Consider the following 9,045-nt stretch of genomic DNA (forward strand, 5'->3'; position numbering starts at 1 on the left):
TAGCTATTGGAAACATGCTCAGATTTTTTTTACAGGTTAAGAGGGGGGCGCGACCAAAAAAAGTTTGAGAACCACTGCTCTAAAAGCTGTTAGTGCTATTGGAAACGCTTGATGATCCTGTGAATGAGTGTGGAATCATGGGTTTTAATATTAGTCCTATGGTTATATAACATGCTTGTTGTATCAGATTTTGCTGCTGCTAGTCAGAGCTATTGCTGTAGGGTTGTGTGCTTCCCCTGCCAAACTACACTAGTTTTAGCAATAGTTCTGCGATTATACAACATGCTTGTTGTATCAGATTTTGCTGCTGCTAGGGGTGTAAGCTTCCACCAATAGATCCCCTACATTTGTTAAATTGCCCACAGCAACATGCTTGTTGCAATGTGTCCTTGCTTGCTCCAGCTGGGGTGATGCTTCCCCCAAAAGATTGGATCTACACTCACCTAAAGGATTATTAGGAACACCATACTAATACTGTGTTTGACCCCCTTTCGCCTTCAGAACTGCCTTAATTCTACGTGGCATTGATTCAACAAGGTTCTGAAAGCATTCTTTAGAAATGTTGGCCCATATTGATAGGATAGCATCTTGCAGTTGATGGAGATTTGTGGGATGCACATCCAGGGCACGAAGCTCCCGTTCCACCACATCCAAAAGATGCTCTATTGGGTTGAGATCTGGTGACTGTGGGGGCCATTTTAGTACAGTGAACTCATTGTCATGTTCAAGAAACCAATTTGAAATGATTCGAGCTTTGTGACACAATGGTGCATTATCCTGCTGGAAGTAGCCATCAGAGGATGGGTACATGGTGGTCATAAAGGGATGGACATGGTCAGAAACAATGCTCAGGTAGGCCGTGGCATTTAAACGATGCCCAATTGGCACTAAGGGGCCTAACGTGTGCCAAGAAAACATCCCCCACACCATTACACCACCACCACCAGCCTGCACAGTGGTAACAAGGCATGATGGATCCATGTTCTCATTCTGTTTACGCCAAATTCTGACTCTACCATCTGAATGTCTCAACAGAAATCGAGACTCATCAGACCAGGCAACATTTTTCCAGTCATCAACTGTCCAATTTTGGTGAGCTCGTGCAAATTGTAGCCTCTTTTTCCTATTTGTAGTGGAGATGAGTGGTACCCGGTGGGGTCTTCTGCTGTTGTAGCCTCTCCCTGCTCTTATCCATGCAAGGCTGCATGGATGCGCAGGGAGTTCTTGCCCAGAACAGAAACATACCGCCAATCCAAACTATATGCTAATGGTCAATCGTATTTCTGTATGCTGAATCGAATAGTTTTGGCAGGTCACGTTAGTCGAGCTCGCATCAGCTGACTCTCAGCTGATACACGTCTACCTAAAGGAATACGACGCCTATCACTGTATACATATATAAGCTCCTTCAGTATTATCAACAGCTATCGCGTTTCTCAGGAGCTGATTACCCTCCTCCATCCCCAGCTCCTCCTCTCGTCAGTCAGGATTTGGCCGTCTGAGTGCCCTTTGAATCAGAATAAATTATCGAATTATGTTGTACTTAAAATCTTGAATTAATGATGTCTGCAATACATTCATGTTGGTTCTGTTCTGTTTACCCTAAGGGGGGTTATTGCTGCTCTCCCTGCTCTTATCCATGCTAGGCTGCAGAACAGAACCATACCGCCAATCCTAACTGTATGCTAATTGTCAATCGTATTTGACGATAGTGGTCCTGACAGAAACATGGTGTAGATGATACATAATGATAATGTCTTTGAGCATTGTTTTTGTAAATGTCAAATTAAAATTATTTGAAATGTATAAACAAAAGTCTATATTTTAGGTCCTGGCCACCATGTCCTTTGAGTTCTTCACCATTTATAGCACCTCTTTGCCTTATGTAGTCAATTTTAAATGGTGCTGTAGTATGATGGTTTTGTTAAATTACAAATATTCCACTAACTAAATCTAACTTGCATAATAAATAAAATATATAAATATATAAACAGAAACGGTTGTCACGTCAACCTCAATCTATTTTCACATTGCATTTCTGAAAAAAAGGGAATAATTAAACCACACGTAACCTTAAAAGCAAAAGTTCAGAAACTTCAATCGAATGATGTTTATCTTTGTTCCAGTAAGAATCCGAGTATGGTGCAAAGATCGGAAATACACTCCTCCTGAGAATGAGAGCGGAACGGAGAGAACCGCCTTTAAACTTTACTACCAACAGTCAGCAATCATACTGTACTCACAGTGAGGCCGTCCACTGTACCTTATGTTTGCAGAGTTAGATAGGAGCTGCTTGGCCATATGTGTGTGTGTGAGAGAGAAATTTGTCTAATTGAGTTGACTTTTAACTTTACAATGTTGACACAACATTAAAAAAGGCAAATAGCAGTGCATGGGAAAAGGCCTTGACAGAACATAAAGCATTATCTGCAGGTGAAAGACTTTTCTTCAGCTTGTCAGTATAAGATGTTTTTAAAAACCTAAAAACTTTATTATTTTACTAGCCCCATATACATCAGTTTTTCAACTTTTGCAGTTTTCAATAATTGCAAAGAGAGATAATGAGTGATTTATAAGGGCGATCACAGACTTATATGCCGACAGATGAGTTTATTGCATTTTTAGGGGGTCTAAGAGACGGGGGGGTTGAATAATTGCCTTGTCTTATCTTTGTCTTTCAATCTAAATCATCATAAAGTGAATATACTGCTTTATTCATTGCTTCATAAATGGGAAATCTGGCCAAGAAAGTAAGTGTAGGTGATTTGTAAAACTGTTATGCAACTGCCAGCTATAGAGATCCCATTTCACTTTCAAGATTCAGACTTCGTCAGATAAGGTAATGTGACTTCCGCATGGGAACGATCAGTAAACACAACACACACTCATACCAGGGTGAATATAATTCACTAAAATTGAAGCTAAAACCATTATAAAACAAGTAACACTTCCATTACTTGAAATAAAATAAACGTTAAATACTTACTAAAATATAAAAAAAACTTACTGTATTTCATCAACATTTCTCCTTTAGTTTATCTTGATTCAATAAAATGACTAAAAATAAAATCAAATAAAAAACTATAGACAAAACAAATATTTTTTATTTATTTTTAAATAATATTAATGACAAAAATAACACTAAAATACAATTTAACTAAAAAAAATAATAATAATAATAATAATAATGATAATAAAATAATAATAATTCAAAATATGAATGAAAACTAGTAACTCAATGATACTAAAATAAAGACCATAGATCATGTACCAACTACCATTTTCACTCACAAACATGACGCATCTCCAAAACCACAGTTTAGGGTTGTGTTGGAGTCATTAATGTTTGTGTCATTCTGCTACTGTAAAAATAAATAAAAGCATATGAAGTAAAAAGGGATCCTAAAGAGGCAGCGATATATATTTCCTCACAGCAGCCAAACAGACTCACAGCTGTTTATACACAACGAGGTCACAAACCAGGTGAGACACACCTCGCTCTTGTCAGTCCTCTCAAAAGCTTCCGTTTATTCATCCGCCACGAGGCTGTGATAGACAGGACTTCTATTCTCTGGTCTGAAGAGAGCTTGTCATCTGCTCTAAAGGATCCGGTCTATAGTTCCATCATCAGTGCTGATAAAGCACTCAGGTGGGCAAACAAACCCTAGAGAATAAACAGTCAACTGACTCACCAGAACACAACCTGGCAACCAAACATCCAACGCAGCAGGTTGCGTTTTAATAAGAACAAGTTTGCACTTTCCTTTCAAACTTTCCACAACTCAGCACCTCAAGGCTCACTAGGCTTGTTCTTTCTGATTAAGCATATTTTATGCCTTTTGCACAACACTAAAGCATTTTTGGCTGAAATAGATTTGGAGGGCAGAAAATACCAGCGGAAATAGAGACGTTTAATTAGTGCAAATTTAATTACGAAACTTATTTTCGTTTTTTGCATGAAAATCTTCATGTCTGTTTTGGTAAAACAACATTAATTTGCGCATCACTAAATGCGCGTTCACACAAAGGACGATAACTTTAACGATAAAGATATAGTTTTAAAAATCTTAAATTGTAAAAGAATAGCAGAATCCATAATGGCTCAGAGAAACAATATCATTGGAATCACTTTCACTACGATTTATTTCCAGCTGAAGAACAATAAAAACATTGACAGCCAATCAGTATCCAATATCCATCAAACTTTAAACTGCCAGACAACAAAACTAAAGTGTGCATACTTACAGAACGTTATCCTGTGCTATTGTGGACACTGATATAGTTATCTTTAAAGTTATGGTTCTTGGTGTGAACTTAATTCTTAATTCTTGCCAGTGAGTACACATACATAACAGCATACTCCGGCCGACATTGAAATTAGAGCCGTATTTGCATAACTGCAGCTCAAATAATGCACGTAATCCAGCAGAGGGCACATATGTGGCAGTGTTATTTTTGTATTATTCATATATAGAGTATATATTAGTGCTGTCAAATCGATTAATCACAATTAATTGCATCTAACATAAAAAAAATTGTTTATATATGTGTATATATATATTATTATATTTATATTATAATATACTGTATATATATATGTGTGTGTACACACCCATTTATGTATGAATATATACATAAACGCATATATATATAAACAAAAACTTTTGTTAGATGCGATTAATCGTGATTAATCGATTTGACAGCACTAGTATATATATATATATACAGTATATTTATGATATTTTACACTATTATAGTATTTATTCATATTTGAATTAGATTTTATTTTAAATATATTATATTAAATAATAAATATATTCAAATTTTTATGTTTTCCTTTTTGATTTCAGTACTTTTATTGTTTTTTTTCATGTTTATTAGTTTTTTCCCTTTTTTTTTGCTTTAATTTATATTTATTTAAGTTTTTGTTTTAGTAATTTTAGTAAAATATAGTTAGATATTTTTATTTTATTTATATCTAATATTTATATTTTATTTTATCTTTATTTCAATCACTAGAAATGTTTTAGTTTTAGTTAACAATAACAACACTGATAGATGTCTGTCTTATCTGAAAAACAAAACAAAAACAAAGCTCTTCCTGGCAACGCGGTGACATCAAAACCAACAAACAAATAGAAGAAAACAAAAAACAAATCAAAACAAAAACCTCGATCTCTTATCGCCATAACTAAAATAAAAGTGAAAAAATGGAACAGAAACCAGCCAGCAGCCAATCATAGTACACTATCACTTCCAAAATCAATGATTTCACAAGTACATCATATGACGCCGGTGAGGAGCGCGAGGGGAGAATCCCTGTTGCCAAAACAAACACTGAGCTGTTTGGTCACTATCTAATACACAACCTTAAGCCGTGAAATGAAAAAAAAATGAATGCATAGGATGTGGGCGTCACCTTTGCCTCATCGCTGTTGAACTGTGGGATGTGCTCTGAAGCTTGGCGTCATCCCAATCCTCCCACGTGCTCCGGCCTTGCCCTTCAGAGACTTATCGGACACGCAGAAGCCGTTGCTATGGTTACTGCTCTAAAGTTTGGGTAAAAACAAACCAATAAAAAAGGGGAAAAGTCTTGCAGTCATGACTGATGGCCTCTCGCTTATTCCTACTCTCAAATGAGGCATGGTGTCATGTGGCATCAGCTTCCTGCTGCAATAATTCTGAAATATTAGCCGAATTAATTCCTTTTTCCATCATCTGAAAGACTTTTGAGTAGGTGAAAGGATAAAAGAATGTCTTTTGGTGTCATGAGATTCAATCCCATGGCATGCATTCAAAACCCTTCACAGGCACTTATTGACTCTTTCACTCACTTGAGCATCTGGTTTACACTTTAACCATGAAACTTTGTGCGTCACATGCGGTTTATAGTATCGGCTTTCCGGGAAAGAACAAATGATCTTCAATATGGGTTTCTTTTTTTCTTTTTTGGCAATGACAACACTGCCACCCTGTGTTTTATGCTGACATTAAATGCAGTTTTATGTGACTAAAACAGCTCAAGTTTACTTAATCGAAACCATTTTAAATAAACTTTTCTTAATCTTTTCTTTAATTACTAATCCATATATTCTATATTAATTTAGAAACTACATTGTGAACTGTCAAAAAGCTAAACAAAAACACAAGACAATAAACAAAGAAGATTAGACACCTTCACTGTTCAGCGATAAACAACAGCAGCCTTTGCCTTATAAAAATATATATTCACAACACTGTAAAATAACTTGCATTGGTCATTAATAAAAGTATAGTTTCATACAGTGATTCCCAAACTTTTTGTCAGCTGAATCCCTTTGAAAAAGTTTTTACTTGAAGTACCCCTTGAGATTTATAATTTAAAAGTTAACTTAATATTTCAATAATTTAATAAAACATTCACATGTTCACGGTACTCTGATGTTAGTTATAGTCACATGACATGAAGATAAACAAATTAAATATATAATTTTTTTTAGTATTTACCAGTTTTATTTTCAAATTTATTTTAATTTTACATTTTATGATTTAATTATTAGCTTTTCATCAACTCACAAACTTCAGTTTGGGAAACCCAACAGATTAGTAGTTTATGAACCTTTAAATATGAACATGTACGAAATGATCTAATGATGTTCATAAATATTTGAATGTATTTTAACTAATGATATGTTAACATTGTATATTCTTTGTTAAAGTTATTTAAGCGTTAATTTATATAAATACTAAATAAACTACCTCACATTTATAAATAGGCCGCATGCTGTACTTCAGGGGCCTGTACCATGAAGGTAGCTGAACAAACTCGGGGTTACAGGATTGGTTTTGAGTTGACAAATCCAAACCGTTGCGATCAGGCTTTATTGGTACCATGATGCAGCTCATCAACTTTCTCTGTCAACTCAGGCTTTGATCCTTAAGCTATGATTACTCCACGCGCGCGTGCACATAAAAGAGTGACGTCGACACTGAACAGCCAATCGCGGGTAGTAGAGCGAGAGCGTTATATTTTTCCGCGGAGGAGCAAGCAAGAGATAATTATTCAGAATTACGATGAATTTAAATATGTATTTCAAGCTCGAAACAATACGGTCTCTGTGCCAAAGCAAGAGAAGACTGTTGGAGAAAGATTGCTGATTGTTAATGTGTAAGTTAAACAAATACGTTCTATATTTATGTAAAATGATGTATATATGTAGGCTATGTGTAGCCTATACATGTAATAGCCTATAGCCTATTTTTATAATATATATAAAATGTGCATGTACTAAGAAAGATTAGTATTCATTGATTTGTAGATGCAACCCCAACTCCAAATGTTCTTGGCAACAGATAAAGACAAAATATAAAAATAATAATTCAAAGTGGTGAGTATTTACCACAACCTTTTATTACTTCTGTGAACATTTGATCACAAACACTTGTTTGCAGCAAACAGAAATAAAGAGTTAAATTCAGAAAACCAGAATACACTGTGGCGGAGGAGTTGGCTCTGAGTGGGCAATAAGGGGCGGCCGATTATGGATGGGATTAGAGGTGCTGTACAATCTGACCCTGGTGCTGGCTCCTTTAAGTAAGTAACACTGGGTACGTGTGCAATACATTACTACTTTTAAGTTGTAAATATGGCTGACTGTATGTTCTGCAGTAGAGAGAAATGTGTCCCTGTTGAAGCCAGCACACACACACACACACACACACACACACACACACACACACACACACACACACACAGTCTCCCACACAGAGGTCAGTATGCAGCAGACAGAACACCAGAAACATAACCTGCTTTACAACAGTTATGCTTTACATTGGCCTATAGGGTGGAGGAAATGAAGACACTCTGTCTGTGTGTTCTCAGACAGTTGCTGATGTGAATGCACTGGGCTTTTTATTATGGCAAACATTTGAATGTGTGGCATAAAAAAGGGACTGGCCCTTACACATCTCTTTTATTGTAGGATTTTTCACAACCTGCCCCAGAAACTGAGGCCTCTACCTCAATGGGCTTCAGAAGAAATGTGTAAGGATTTAAAACCTTTGACATAAATTACAGTCAGTCCTGTGTTTGTAGGAAGTCAAGGAACTTTTTGTGATTTGATGAGCCTCCAGAAAACTTGTAATGATCATGTTTGTGGTGGAATTATGTTTCAGGTGGAAACAGACTCAGTCAGGGCCCTGTACAAAATGAGACTTGAACTAGACTGCACACTAAAGGAGTCTTGAACTAGACTGCACACTAAAGGAGACTTGAACTAGACTGCACACTAAAGGAGACTTGAACTAGACTGTTCACTAGGAGCTGACTGTGAGCTGAAAAAAAAAAAAAATGGAGATCAAACAGCTGAATAAAACTGATCTCAGTATGTGAACTTATTTAACCAAGTAACACTTTAGTATTAATATTTATTAATGAAACTTTCTCTTGCTCTCTTTCTCCCTCCCATCCCACAAAACAAATAAAACAGTTTGAGACTTATCTGCAGTTTCATTGTGCTTTTATTAAGTGTAATATTGTATGGTGATTGCATCTACATCTGCACCAGCTGAGTGGTCAAGTGTGATCGGGTCAGTTTCATCGGGGAGAAGCTGGTTTTGTGGTGGTTCTCGCTCTGTTCTACTGGTGGCTATAATGTGCAGAATGGCACATGCATGCAGCCACTATCTCTGATGCCCGCTCTGGTGACTCTTAAGGGCTGAACACAGTTGAAACGTGCCTTTAGGATGCCAAAGGTCATCTCGATCTTCACTCTGGTTTAACTGAGGGCCACATTGAAGCGGTGCTGTGGCCCTGTCTGAGGGTCATGATAGGGGGTTATTGTGTAGGTTTTTCAGGAATCTCAGTTCAAATTAACTGTTTTGTACTGTACTAAATTTAACTTGCTTTCCTCAAAGCGCTGACACAACACAGACTCATGGAAAATTCGTGAGTCAAGCACTGGAGCCAGGCCATTTAGCATCCAAACTTGTGATCATACGTTCATGACCACAAGTCATCAGCAGATGAAATGTTTAGTAGATCATTTTTATATCTGTTAATGTTAC

Source organism: Rutilus rutilus (genome assembly GCF_951802725.1).
Source record: "Rutilus rutilus genome assembly, chromosome: 13".
NCBI classification, from domain to species: domain Eukaryota; kingdom Metazoa; phylum Chordata; class Actinopteri; order Cypriniformes; family Leuciscidae; genus Rutilus; species Rutilus rutilus.